General features: G+C 42.6%; 1 protein-coding gene across 2 annotated transcripts in view; it reads right to left on the bottom strand.

The window, feature by feature from the left end:
* The window catches only part of kansl1b (KAT8 regulatory NSL complex subunit 1b), a 52994-nt gene extending 40085 nt beyond the window's left edge, over nucleotides 1-12909 (bottom strand). Inside the window, exon 1 of one of the 2 annotated variants that reach the window (XM_060865463.1) lies at nucleotides 12771-12909. The gene's annotated coding sequence lies outside the window, so the exon portion shown is untranslated. Of the gene's footprint in view, nucleotides 1-5012; nucleotides 5494-12770 lie in introns of those variants that run through there. The other variant, XM_060865462.1, reaches the window with a different exon arrangement.
* Between the last annotated feature and the right edge of the window lie 1855 nt (nucleotides 12910-14764).

Genomic DNA, 14764 nt, shown 5'->3' with positions numbered 1-14764 from the left:
TGTGATCCTATAACGGGGATATGAGATAAACATGACCATGTTTGTGATCCTATAACAGGGATATGAGATAAACGTGACCGTGTTTGTGATCCTATAACAGGGATATGAGATAAACGTGACCGTGTTTGTGATCCTATAACAGGGATATGAGATAAACGTGACCTTGTTTGTGATCCTAACAGGGATATGAGATAAACATGACCGTGTTTGTGATCCTATAACAGGGATATGAGATAAACGTGACTGTGTTGAAGATATTTTCACTGCTTTCCTCCAGTAAACCTTCATCTTGAGAGACTGAACGGTTCACAAAATGGCAGAAAAGTGTTAACTGTGACGTCTGTCGAAGTTCTGTGGTAGTGATCGTTAATATAGATATTGAGAGGGTTAAAGTGAATGTACAGTAAAAAAAAAAAAAGGAAAAAGAACTAAACATAATGTAGGTCTCCCTCACTCCCTCACCTATTACTCGAACGTGTGAACTCTTTACCTGTAAGTCTATTTGTTTATCTGAAGTCACTGCACTGAATTCACCAAAATACACCATCCAGTGTTAATGTTACAGAATAAAAGCTTTGCTATACATTTTGAACTTAAATGTCACTTGCGATACTTTTTTCGGTTGAATCAGATAAAAAACCCAGCGCTTACATTTCACCATCTTCCATTACATTGCAGTTTTCCTCCTTTTTCTCTTCCTTCAGGAGATTTAGTTTAGATATTATGCTTTCAATAATGAAATATTACAACAATGATTTATTGTGTAGTGTTTTCTGTAAATATACAGCACACATCTGCTGTAAATGAGACGCAGGGGTGGGCATGGGTACATCACGGGGTAATAGGTGTTGGCATAAAGTAGTCACTGGAGTGGACATGGGGTTGGCATAGTGATAATGTGTGGGCATGGGGTCTACATGGGGTAATGGTGTGGGCACAGAGTAAGAGGGAGCGGACATGGGGTTGGCATAGTGATAGGGTGTGGGCATGGGGTAGGCACAGAGAAACAGGGAGCAGACATGGGGTTGGCATAGTTATAATGTGTGGGCATGGGGTTGGCATAGTGATAGGGTGTGGGCATGGGGTATACATGGGGTAATGGTGTGGGCACAGAGTAAGAGGGAGCGGACATGGGGTTGGCATAGTTATAATGTGTGGGCATGGGGTTGGCATAGTGATAGGGTGTGGGCATGGGGTATACATGGGGTAATGGTGTGGGCACAGAGTTACAGGGAGTGGGCATGGGGCTGGCATAGTGATAGGGTGTGGGCACGGGGTGATGGAATGGACACTAGGTGATGGGGTGTGCATGGGATGAGCACAGTTACAGGGAGTTGACATGGGGTGGGCACAGAGTTACAGGGAGTGGGCACAGGGGAGGAACAGAGTTACAGGGAGTGGGCACGGGGGAGGCACAGAGTTACAGGGAGTGGGCACGGGGGAGGAACAGAGTTACAGGGAGTGGGCACGGGGGAGGAACAGAGTTACAGGGAGTGGGCACAGGGGAGGCACAGAGTTACAGGGAGTGGGCACAGGGGAGGCACAGAGTTACAGGGAGTGGGCACAGGGGAGGCACAGAGTTACAGGGAGTGGGCACAGGGGAGGCACAGAGTTACAGGGAGTGGGCACAGGGGAGGCACAGAGTTACAGGGAATGGGCACAGGGGAGGCACAGAGTTACAGGGAGTGGGCACGGGGGAGGCACAGAGTTACAGGGAGTGGGCACGGGGGAGGCACAGAGTTACAGGGAGTGGACATATCTTAAGGGTGATGGGGTGGACACGGGTTGGGCAGGTTTTATTTTGGTTACACCTAAAATATTCTTGCACTGTTATACTATTCAGCAGTTTTTAATTGAAACCCTAATTACACTAAGTGGTAATATTTTATTTTAAAACTTCAGTATGTTCCCCATTCCAGCTGAAGAAGTTTTTTCTGTGCAGCGTGTCTACGGTACAACGAAGGCTCTTCTCTTCAAACCTACACACAACCAAAGAAAGATTTTGAGGAGGAGTGCGAGGAAGACAGAAAGGCCTGCAGTTAAACACCTTCCAGCATCTTTATTCATAGACCATCCATTTCCCACTTACAGCTCGACGGGCGCTGAAAAGCATCGACAGGAATAATTACACGCAATTCAGCAGCCGACAGACAAACAGATCAGCTGTCCACCGTCCGCAGGCCTACAGACCACGAGCAAATCGACACGGGACGAGAATGAAGCCTACAACCGAGCATTTACCGGGCAACATGCTGCACGATACGTATTACAGAGCCAAGCGTACTGAAAACCATTCATAAGAAGCAAACACCTGTGTGTGTGTGTGTGTGTGTGTGTGTGTGCATGCAAACAAATGTGACTGCAAATTAAGAATGTCCAAAACATCATATCAGTGACACGCCACAGATGAAGATCTTATTCATTAATAGTAGTTTTTATCTTTTTACAGAACAGCGGCTATAAACAGGAAGGCACAAAAATCCTCTTGGGTGAAAATGTGATGTTAGTGCATCGTGTATCAAAGCACTGACATTAGAGACTCCTTCCATGAAACGCTGAATAAAAATCTCCTCAGAGAAACAGTCACAATGTCACCGCTCATAAACCCGGAGCTTCTGCCGTACAGGTTCCTGTTGCTATAGAAAGGATGACGCAAGACAGAAGTGCAAATAAACTTTTGGTGGAAAGAAGAAGAAGAAAAAAAAGCAGGCACATGTATCGAGGAAAGCGTTCCAGACGGGCCGAGCGCACCACATGGAGAGGAATTATAACACTGGGCTGTTACATAACATCCTGACAGGATCTGAGGAGATTTACACAAGAGGAAATCAGCAAAGCCATAATCTTTCCAGCGCTCCGCTTCACCTTCATCAGGGTAGAAGACGTTGTGTTATAGTGTGTTATCGCGTGTGTCAGCGCGTTACAGTGCGTGTCAGCGCGAAACAGCGCGTGTCGGCGCGTTACGGCGCGTGTCGGCGGGTCACGGCGCGTGTTACAGCGCGTCTTATGGCGGGTCACGGCGCGTGTTACGGCGGGTTTTACGGCGTGCGTTACGGCGGGTTACGGCGCGTGTTACGGCGCGTGTTACTGCGCGCTACGGCGGGTTACGGCGCGCGTTACGGCGCGTGCCAGCGTGTTACGGCGCGTGCCAGCGTGTTACGGCGCGTGCCAGCGTGTTACGGCGCGTGCCAGCGTGTTACGGCGCGTGCCAGCGTGTTACGGCGCGTTACAGTTCGGCCCGTTTAGGGAGTGACCTGGACGTGTACATTCATTAGGAAGATGTTGAGGAATGATAACATTGGAATGTTCAGACCAACAATGCAGCATTTGTTCAGAGATAAATAGGTCTACGAGAAGCTTTAAAACAGGTTGAGAGATCTATGAGCGGCGGAGCAGAAAGAGCAATTCACTGACCTCAAGTTATTGAATTCACATCAACTCGAATGTAGAAAAATTGCAGCGTACAGGGATGTTTAATGAGACCTTCTGAACAAAAGTTGTTTAAAACTCTGTCAAGCCACAAAGGCGAAACACTAATCAAAAGCAAACACGTTTGAGCTGAGATGGTAATCAGATAAAAAAATAAAACCGTCTGAAGCTCACTGGTGTAGTGGGATGCAGCAAAACAGGGCGATTTAATCAATTATATTCATTAAAATAAACAAATCCTGGTGGGAGATCGGGAACAGAAATGGCCTTGTGTTTGACGGCTGACACCGGGACGTGTAATCGTTAACACGTTATAGCATGGAAAAGTACAGAGTGTGTAACACTAACCACAGGTGGAGCTGGGAGATGTGTGTGTGTGTCTGTGTGTGTGCTGGACAAAAACGCATACGGTTACGTTCATGTGTGTGTAGATATTTACACACACACGCACACGGAAACAGACTAAACAACGTGTGTGTGATACATCAATCTGTACAGAAATAAAATATAGTTTAAAAGGGTCTCTTGGTCCCTTGTGGGCATCAGCAGTGCGGTGCGGCTCAGCAGAGCAGCCGAGGCAAATGGAAATGAAGGAAAAATATGGAAATTATGTAATATCCTGTTTACACACGTATTACACCGTTTATGAAACACAACCGATAACACAATCAGATCGGTCGTAGCACACACACACACACACAGACAGAGGTCAGGGAGAGATTTTAAATCGCATCGTAACCGATGCCGGAGGCGTCACGAGATCATAAAATAAAAAAGATAATATGTAGGAATTAAAATACGAATAAATAATCCGGAACGTAAAACGTGGCGCGTTCACACGCTTCACCCTGCGTTGCACACTGTGGAGACAAATTTTTATAAATAAATAAATAAACAAACAAACATTTTTCCCTCTCTTTCTTTCAATACATTCGTTTTGACCTTGTGTCATTCTCTATAGAATTAAAGGTCAAAATATTCAGTGAACCGAATCAGGAATCGTTTTAAGGGCGTGAAAGGAAAATAATAACAGATGAAATATTTAACCTCAAATGTCAATGATGTCAAGGGAGGAATTGTGAGAAATCTTTATTTATATAATAAAAAAAAAATACAAAATAAAAGATTTTATTATAGTCATTTTTTTGTAATTATTTCTATAAATATTTCTATTAAGTGTTTTTTGCTGTAATTTTAATCTGCACATGTTATAAAGTGGTGCTGGATTATATCTATATATTTAAATGATGACTCCACGGGTGTGTGTGCGTTATGTAACGCGTTATGACGCGTTATTAATCTATAACTGTACAGATATATAAAGGCAGAAAACACGCAGGTTTTGGGACTCGACCTACTTTTTGCGGTTTTGACTGCAAAGACAAAACCCGATAGAAACAGCGAGCATTTTGTCTCTTAACCTTCAGGGAAAGGACAGAAAATTACGATAAAATATTCCGCACCTATCCGAGTCCGTGTGGGGTCTTAACGAGCGAATTAATCCGCAACAAAACATTTTTAATGAGCGATTATTTTCTGCTGCCGAGTTTAAAGTAACAAAGAAAAAAAAAGGTGGAACCTACCACGTGATTCCGAGAAGGGGGGGGGTGGATTTCACCAATTACGCTCCAGTTTGGGTATTTTAAAAAGATATTTCTGCTATTAATAATAAACGTATAATCCAGCTGTTAGAGATGAGAGCTGTGGATATTCCTCTTGGTGCTCAGAAACAAAGAGACGATGTAAAACAAAGAGAAATCCTAATCGGCTCGTCCGGTAAATCCGCTCCGTTTGGGATTCACGAAATGGGCGAAGGGACTGAAATCATACAAAGGCACAAAGGCGACTCAGAAACAGCGCTGTGGTGTTTAATCCCGCGGCCCGGTGCTGTTCCGACTCCCTGAACCGACTCCCTGCGCGGCTCCGCGGTGATCCGGCGGTTTTCGGGCTCGATCTGCCTGCGGTGCGCCGTGTTTTCTTTAATATTGTTGTTGTGTCAGAGGGAGAGACGGTGGGGGAAAATGGCGCCTCGGCGGATTTTCAACTCTGACAAAACAGAAAACAGCGGAGCGCATCGGGCTTCCTCTTACTGACACACACACACCGACAGGGGCGCTGTGGGGCGAATCCGACACTAAACACACGCCATCTGCCGGTTCAGACATGAATTACATCTTAAACACACACCGACAGGGGCGCTGTGGCGAGCATCCGACACTAAACACACGCCATCTGCCGGTTCAGACACGAATTACATCTTAAACACACACACACCCCGACCAAGGACGATTCTCTGCGACACACACCATACACCAGACCACCAACTAAACACACACACCCACCATACACCAGACCACCAACTAAACACACACACACCATACACCAGACCACCAACTAAACACACACACACACCATACACCAGACCACCAACTAAACACACACACACCATACACCAGACCAACAACTAAACACACCCACCATACACCAGACCACCAACTAAACACACACACACCATACACCAGACCACCAACTAAACACACACACACACCATACACCAGACCACCAACTAAACACACACACACCATACACCAGACCAACAACTAAACACACACACCATACACCAGACCACCAACTAAACACACACACCCACCATACACCAGACCACCAACTAAACACACACACCCACCATACACCAGACCACCAACTAAACACACACACACACCATACACCAGACCACCAACTAAACACACACACACCATACACCAGACCACCAACTAAACACACACACCGACAACTAAACACACACACACCGACAACTAAACACACACACACCATACACCAGACCAACAACTAAACACACACACCCACCATACACCAGACCACCAACTAAACACACACACCCACCATACACCAGACCACCAACTAAACACACACACACACCATACACCAGACCACCAACTAAACACACACACACACCATACACCAGACCACCAACTAAACACACACACACCATACACCAGACCACCAACTAAACACACACCATACACCAGACCACCAACTAAACACACACACACCATACACCAGACCACCAACTAAACACACACACCGACAACTAAACACACACACACCGACAACTAAACACACACACACCATACACCAGACCACCAACTAAACACACACACACACCATACACCAGACCACCAACTAAACACACACACACCATACACCAGACCACCAACTAAACACACACACCGACAACTAAACACACACACACCGACAACTAAACACACACACACCATACACCAGACCAACAACTAAACACACACACCCACCATACACCAGACCACCAACTAAACACACACACCCACCATACACCAGACCACCAACTAAACACACACACACACCATACACCAGACCACCAACTAAACACACACACCCACCATACACCAGACCACCAACTAAACACACACACACCATACACCAGACCACCAACTAAACACACACCATACACCAGACCACCGACTAAACACACACACCATACACCAGACCACCAACTAAACACACACACCCACCATACACCAGACCACCAACTAAACACACACACACACCATACACCAGACCACCAACTAAACACACACACACACACCATACACCAGACCACCAACTAAACACACACACACCATACACCAGACCACCAACTAAACACACACACACCATACACAAGACCACCAACTAAACACACACACACCATACACCAGACCACCAACTAAACACACACACCATACACCAGACCACCAACTAAACACACACACACCATACACCAGACCACCGACTAAACACACACACCATACACCAGACCACCAACTAAACACACACACACCATACACCAGACCACCAACTAAACACACACCCACCATACACCAGACCACCTACTAAACACACACCCACCATACACCAGACCACCAACTAAACACACACACACACCAGACCACCAACTAAACACACACACCCACCATACACCAGACCACCAACTAAACACACCCACCATACACCAGACCACCAACTAAACACACACACCATACACCAGACCACCAACTAAACACACACACCCACCATACACCAGACCACCAACTAAACACACACACCGACAACTAAACACACACACACCATACACCAGACCAACAACTAAACACACACACACCATACACCAGACCACCAACTAAACACACACACACCATACACCAGACCACCAACTAAACACACACACCATACACCAGACCACCAACTAAACACACACACACCATACACCAGACCACCAACTAAACACACACACCATACACCAGACCACCAACTAAACACACACACACCATACACCAGACCACCAACTAAACACACACACACCATACACCATACCGACAACTAAACACACACACACCATACCGACAACTAAACACACACACACCATACCGACAACTAAACACACACACACCATACCGACAACTAAACACACACACACCATACCGACAACTAAACACACACACACCATACCGACAACTAAACACACACACACACCATACCGACAACTAAACACACACACACCATACCGACAACTAAACACACACACACCATACAACCAACTAAACACACACACACACCATACCGACAACTAAACACACACACACCATACACCAGACCACCAACTAAACACACACACCCACCATACACCAGACCACCAACTAAACACACACACACCATACACCAGACCAACAACTAAACACACACACCATACACCAGACCGACAGCTAAACACACACCATACACCAGACCACCAACTAAACACACCCACCATACACCAGACCACCAACTAAACACACACACCCACCATACACCAGACCACCAACTAAACACACACACCGACAACTAACAATATTTCATCTGTTATTATTTTAAACACACACCAGACCACCAACTAAACACACACACACACACAAGACCACCAACTAAACACACACACACCATTCACAAGACCACCAACTAAACACACACACCATACACCAGACAGACCAACAACTAAACACACACACACACACCATACACCAGTCCACCAACTAAACACACACACACCATACAGACAACTAAACACACACACCATACACCAGACCGACAACTAAACACACACACACACACACACACAAACCATACACCAGACCGACAACTAAACACACACACACCATACACCAGACCGACAACTAAACACATACCATACACCAGACCGACAGCTAAACACACACCATACACCAGACCACCAACTAAAACACACACACACCATACACCTGACCGACAACTAAACACACACACACCATACACCAGACAGACCAACAACTAAACACACACACACTATACAGACAACTAAACACACACACCATACACCAGACCAACAACTAAACACACACACCATACACCAGACCAACAACTAAACACACACACACACACCATACACCAGACCACCAACTAAACACACACACACCATTCATTCATTCATTCATCTTCTACCGCTAATCCGAACTACCTCGGGTCACGGGGAGCCTGTGCCTATCTCAGGCGTCATTGGGCATCAAGGCAGAATACACCCTGGACGGAGTGCCAACCCATCGCAGGGCACACACACACATTCACTCACGCAATCACACACTAGGGACAATTTTTCAGAGATGCCAATCAACCTACCATGCATGTCTTTGGACCGGGGGAGGAAACCGGAGTACCCGGAGGAAACCCCCGAGGCACGGGGAGAACATGCAAACTCCACACACACAAGGTGGAGTCGAAGGAATCGAACCCCGACCCTGGAGGTGTGAGGCAAACGTGCTAACCACTAAGCCACCGTGCCCCCCCCCCACACACACACACACACACACCATACAGACAACTAAACACACACACACCATACACCAGACCACCAACTAAACACACACACACCATACACCAGATCCCCAACACAACACACACACCATACACCAGACCAACAACTTAAGCATATAGCACACCAAGGCTAAAGCCGAGGGTGAGGGTGGAGTAACTAAGTCACTACGCTAAAAAACACAAGAACAAAACACAATTTCAAATAAATTAATAAATAAATAAATAAATAAATAGAGGTTAGACATAGATCCTGGCTTAACAAATCTAACTCGGGTCTCAAGGGAACTAGAGTAAAACATCTGTTTGTTCAGGACATTTTAACACACACATTTTTTTTAACAGCTAAAACACACACACAAAAAATGACAGACAGCATGTGTGTGTGTAATACAGCTGGGCCACAGCTGGATCCAAGTGGAGACACGGCTATGTTTATCCCCCTTGAATGTAAAAGAAATCTGCAGCATAACCACAACTAGCTTCTCTACTCTCACAGTACAGTGAGTGTGTGTGTGTGTGCGTGCATGTGTGTCATTTAGCTTCATATACATTTGTGCCAAGGCTATGAATTAGCGTGCTACATAGCACCTGACGGAGGACAAAAGACACAAGACCTACAAACTGTTTCCGTCTAGAAAACAAACAATAAAAGTGCAAAACAAACAAACAAACAAAAAATAGGCTTTCAGTAAAGTGTATGTTTTGTTAGGAACCAGCTAGCTGTGGTTTCTGATGTATTTACAAAACAGCGATCTGTGCGGTCAGCGTTAAATACTTAACCAACTAAGTCTGGCTGTAAACTTCGGGTTTCCACACGACACAATGCGACAGTCATAATGCAGTTTTCTTTTGTTTTTCCAGGTTTGGAGTTACAAGCCAAGCACAAGGGTGTGTTTTAGGAGGAGTTTCTGCTAAAACGTAAATAATTCTGTGGATTTTTGTTTTCTTTAAAAATTATATATTCTATATATTTAGTCAAGTTGCTCGGTTTTTTTAATAAAGACTGAAAAGAGTCATTCACAGATGGAATACAGATGTTTCTTCCCTCAGGCAATCCATCTAATGAACACTTAAAGGCAGGGTCTCAGATTTTTGAAAGTCAACGTTGACATATAAAATCACCAAAACAAACACGCCCCTAACCCAAATGGGTCCCGCCCCTGTATCGATAGCTCCGCCCCACACATACATACGTAACCCAGGCCACTAATGGAAAGAAATGTGTCTTTATCATAGCTGAAGGGAAGAACAATACGATTGTAGATAAACAAACAAGCAAAAACGACACACAAGCATAATCATGTAAAGGACAAAGGCATATATTAGTTCTGTGTAACAAAACAAAACCAACGTTACTCACCTATCGAGAAGGAAAAAAGCGCCTCAGCGTCTTAAGTACACTGTTGCTGTTACGCTGTTACTACACAAATAACAGCTCTTTTCTATTGTAGTAATGTAGAGAGGCAGCTACAACCACGTTTTGCTAGTAACAGTGTTTAGCTCAGGAGTTATTGACTCAGGAAACTCCAATCTGTGAATATGTGACCAACTTCCTGCTCCTTCAGTTCTCTCCAGCGCTGGAAAGCTGATCCTATATTAACACGTCCTACTTCTTGCCTTCTCGTAAGTCTTTCTTCGCTTTCTTTCTATCATCCATGTCAATGTTAAAACCGCTTTCTGCCGCATGTTGACAAGACCCGCCCCTTTCTGCTCATTAGCTACATGTTTGTCGTGATTTTTGTTTAGTTTTCGGCCCAACTCAGTTTTCTGAAGCATTTCTCAAAAATCGGAGACCCCACCTTTAACATACACGGAACACACAACACTATTCTCACACACTATTTACTTAAAACATGTACTATGTATATTTTTAATTGTACATTTGTACGTACAAATTGTCTATATTGTATAGTTCGTTCTGCTACACTGTGGAACTTCTGTCACTATAACAAATTCCTCGCATGTGAAAACTTACCTGACAATAAAGCTCTTTCTGATTCTGAATCTGATTCTCAACGTAATGCTCGAGCTACTATGTGGTGGAATTGCGCCATCTGGTGTTCAACATTATTATTATTTAGTTATTTATTTTTTTATTTTATTTTATTTTTAACCTTTTAATCCGAAGTGCCTTATCAGAGCCGATCCTGACCTCCCTGGGGCCCTAAGAAAAATTCTGCTAAGGGGCCCTTGATCCCTGATGGTTATTTACTGAGGGATGTACATTCATATTGACCTGGCATTATGTTCATTCCAATGTAAATCCATTGGTTTCCATATTGCATTAACGTTGTTGTAACCTTGATTGAGAGACTATAAACATTGTCATTTAGGAGTGCTATCACGCTACTTTTTGTACTGGTCCCCACACAGATGCTGCTGCTGGAAATCGCGCGTGTCATTTCATGCACGATCGCACGCGCATATGCACGCATGTTCACGCGCTGAGCGGTTATCGAGCTGCCGTTTATAAACACCGTTGCCCTTGGGCGTTTATTCACGCGAATGTTCACGCGATAAATTGTTGTGTAACAGACAGACAGGACAAGAGATGCACCGGCAGCACTGCACAGTTAATTTAGCTAGTCAGATAGAGACTAGAGAAAGAATCTACTTAACTTTACTGTTATTTGCTCTTGCTGACATCAAACTAAAAGAGAACACAAGTTTACCTGATTGCTGTTCTCTTCTGTTTCTTATTTGGTTTCTTTTTTCTCTTTTCGTGGCCAGATGGATGGCTCCGCTTCATATTGTCATCTACACAGTAAACATTAACACGCGCTGTAAAATTCGGAGGGGGTGTGGGGGGGGAGGGGGAGGCTGCGTCATTTGCGGGGCCCTACGTAACTTGCGTAATGAGCGTACAGGGCCGATCGGCTCTGTGCCTTATTGTTCAAGTGTATATAAATATCATATTAATTGCATTATTTATTAATTGTTTATTTATTTTACTCAACTGTAATTTCGTCACTCATTCTATACGAGTGTCATTTTTGTTTTATTGCCACGAACATTTCTAATTAGACCTCTGAAATTCTTTTATTTCAAGAATTAAAATTTAGATTTAGATTTAGATATTTAGATTACTAATCATCAGAACCCTAAGAAAGCTAGTCTAGAAAAAATATAAATCACTAAATCTAAGAGAGAGAGAGAGAGAGAGAGAGAGAGAGAGAGAGAGAGAGAGAGAGAGAGAGAGAGAGAGAGAGAGAGAGAGAGAAATGAGAGAGGGAGAGAAAGAAAGGGAGAGAGAGAAACAGAGAAAAATGAGAGAGGGAGGGAGAGAGAGAGAGAGAGAGAGAGAGAGAGAGAGAGAGAGAGAAAGAGAAAGAGAGAGAGAAAGAGAGATAAATGAGAGAGGAAGGGAGAGAGAGAGAGAGAGAGAGAGAGAGAGAGAGAGAGAAAGAGATTTATCTAACCATTGAAAAGCACGAGCTGGTTTCCGACTTGAACGTTGTCATTTTGTCCAACAGACTGTGTTTGTTTTCAGTTTATCCAAAAAGATTCACTAAAAAGGAGAGAAACAGAAACATGTGAATATTTGATTGTTTCGACTGCTTCAATTAATGCAAAGAAAAAATATATGGAAAAAAAGAAGAAAAAAGTGAGGGGAAAAAACAAACAATAACACTTAATTTGTGTTGTGTTTGTGATGCTAGAAAGGAATGTTATTCTGTAATAGTTATTTCTGCCCTAACAAATTAATAAAAAAAAGTTTAGCATGGAGTAAAACTCTAGTGTCTGCAGCGTGTGTTAATGTACAAGCTGAATAATTCTCTCTAATTTCACATTTTCACTACTTTCATTCTTAAACGATATATAAATTAACTGTAAATGTAACAAGTATTTAATTTAAAAGGTTATGATTTAAGCTGTTGATTTGTTAAAACAGGATTCAAAACGATTTAATGTTTAAAGTTAAGAATATAAATAAAATGTAGATCTTGATTTAATCCGTCAAATGCACATTTCTCCATCGGTAGGTAAGTTTTGGTAGTTTGTTGTCGTAATTAAGAGCTATTAGGGTGTAATCTGGCTGTTTAATGTAAACTGTTTTTAAGTTTAAAACAAAAAAGTGTGAATTTCTTCAGTGTTTCTCTTTGACACAGCAGCTGTAAAAAAATTAATAATATTTATATATTATTTATTATATAAGTTTAGCTATTTAGGCAAAATAATTTTTCAACAAAAGTTTGAATACTTAATAAAATGTAGCCTTCATTTAGTAAGTGTTTTGGGGGAGTTTCTGTTCATAAATAAATAAATAAATAAATAAATAAATAAAAATAATAATTAAATAGTCAATAACATTAACATTCAGGTGACTACCTAAAAATATATTTAAAAATATGTAAATAATTATTTAAAAAGAAACATTAAAAAAAACATTGAAGCAAAAATAAATAAATAAATAATAAACAAAAACAGTCAATAATATTAACATTTAGGTAACTAGCTAAAAAATATTAAATAATTATGTAAATAATTATTTAAAAAACATTTCAAAAAATAAATTGAAGTAATAATAATAATAATAATAAGAATAATAATAATAATAATAATTTAAAAATAAATAAATAAACAGTAAGCTAACTGCTAGCTAACGCTACATGACCGGTCCCAGCTAGTTCATCGCTGTTTTAAATACAAATCATTTAAACTCAAATTCCATCTGTTTTTGAAAATCAAAAATGTTTTAAAAATGTTATGTAAATCTTCTAAAATAATAACGCACTCGGTTTCATTTGTATGTTGTTAAATAAAACCTTAAAGTCCTAAAGTATCTAAGGAAGCTAAATAATGCTGAGGTCGAATTCTAATTGCAGCCGTGCTCCCTAATTATCCTGACTATATAGTGGACATAAAGCGCGAGCCGACGCCCTATCTAGTGCACTATGCTATCGAGCTCTACTGTATTTGGAACACGGCCGCCGCGATTCGAACTGAACGTCGGCCTGTTGACTCTGCAACCTCGGGAATATTGTATCAGAATAACGCGTGAGGAATAAAACAACCCTCTATTCCGACTTAGCCATCGTTTGTCCTCATTAACCCTCCATTTTACGCGCAGTAAAGAAAATGAAAGCATTTTCTGCAGGATGAGTTACAGAATTCACGTCCACTTACTTACCTGTGCAGAGCAACCAGACTTGAACCGGAAGCGCTGCAGCATCCTGCTCCGTGATTGGACGATGACTGGAAAGCTGGACGCTGATTGGCTGGTTTTGGTTTGTTTTGTACATATGGCCATCAAGGGGTGAAGTAAATAAACTGTCGTAAGTTTGAGAGAGTTTGTAATATCCATGGCATTTGTCATGTAATAAAGGAACAAGGGATGCTTTTAGAAATAGAGGGAAACGTTTAACTCACACATCAATAAACATCAACATACATGTGTGGTTTTGTGTTAATG

The sequence above is a fragment of the Tachysurus vachellii genome, chromosome 3 (assembly GCF_030014155.1).
Source record: "Tachysurus vachellii isolate PV-2020 chromosome 3, HZAU_Pvac_v1, whole genome shotgun sequence".
Taxonomy (NCBI): Eukaryota; Metazoa; Chordata; class Actinopteri; order Siluriformes; family Bagridae; genus Tachysurus; species Tachysurus vachellii.
Note: the sequence above shows the minus strand (reverse complement) of the source record. Positions and strands in the feature narration are given on the sequence as shown.